Consider the following 1,259-nt stretch of genomic DNA (forward strand, 5'->3'; position numbering starts at 1 on the left):
CAGAAAGGAAAGCAGACAGGGGCGGGGACAAAGGAAGAAAAGAAGGGAGGGTAGCCTGGGGTGGGGATGAGGCAGTATCTTCTGTGGATGCCAGCAAACAATTCCAGTCCAATGGGGAGAGCTCACAGAGGGAGTGAAATGACCATGGTCGAGTTGAGTGAAACAAGAGTTAAGAAGCCCAGAGCTATGGGTCACTGGAACCTGCCTGTCAGGCCCAGCTGGAAGGAAACTCCCAAGGATGGGCTGGGCTGGAATGACCCTGGAAGGGGCCTGTAGGCTCACTCTCAGGCATTGGGCTGGGGTGTCCCCTGGACCTCGGCAGTTTCCAGGACAAAAGAAGCTGAGAGACAGCCTGACTTCGCTGAGAACTTGCCCTGACGTTTGTCAACTTTATGGTCTGCCAAGACTCCACCATCAGTACCACACGGGACAGGCGACAAGCTGTCATGATTCTTATTAAGCAGAAGACAAAGAGGAGGTTTGGACCCAGAGAGCTATGCCCCTGGGGTTGTGTGGCTCTGAGGGGCCCACGCAGACAGAGGGTGCACAGTGACCATGAGCGCACCCACTCATCTGCAAACACCATGGCCTGGCCTTGCTGTTTTGGCTGTGTGGGTCATTCCCGTTCCTGTCCCTCTAACACAGTAGCCCTCTCGAACTTCTGGCTGGATGGTCCTGCTCCACACCCTGTGGGAGACCACTTGGTCCCACCCCTCCTACGTCCACCAATAAACACCCTCCCCCAACCCCACACTAAGGACCCATCCTGTCCATGTCTGCTTAGATGTCATTCCCCCCACCACTCACTTATTCAAGAAGAATCTGCAGGGCACTGAACAAGGGGGGATTGAGGCTGAGGACGAGTCAAACTGTGTGAGGTTGAAGAGTACCCTCCACCACAGAATATTAGAGAGACCACAGAGTACCCACCACTGAGTACTAGAGTGGCTGCAGAGTATTTGCCATCACTGAGTCTCAGAAAGGTTGCAGAGTTCCATCACTGAATATCAGAGGGACCTCAAGTACCCTCCACTGAATATCGGGGGACCACAGAGTGCCCTCCACTGAATATCAGAGAGGCTGCAGATTTCCCACCACCACTGAATATCAGAGCGGATGCAGAGTGCCCACTGTCTCTGATCCCAACGCTTAGCTGTACCCAGCCCCCACTGCCTCTTTGTGGGGTTGATGTGTGAGCCATGTGTGGGTTTTGCCCCCTCCCAAGTCAGTGTGGCAGGAACGACTGAGAAGAGACCAGG

Source organism: Orycteropus afer, unplaced genomic scaffold, assembly GCF_000298275.1.
Source record: "Orycteropus afer afer isolate SDZICR_OR568_19922 unplaced genomic scaffold, OryAfe1.0 scaffold00754, whole genome shotgun sequence".
NCBI lineage: Eukaryota > Metazoa > Chordata > Mammalia > Tubulidentata > Orycteropodidae > Orycteropus > Orycteropus afer.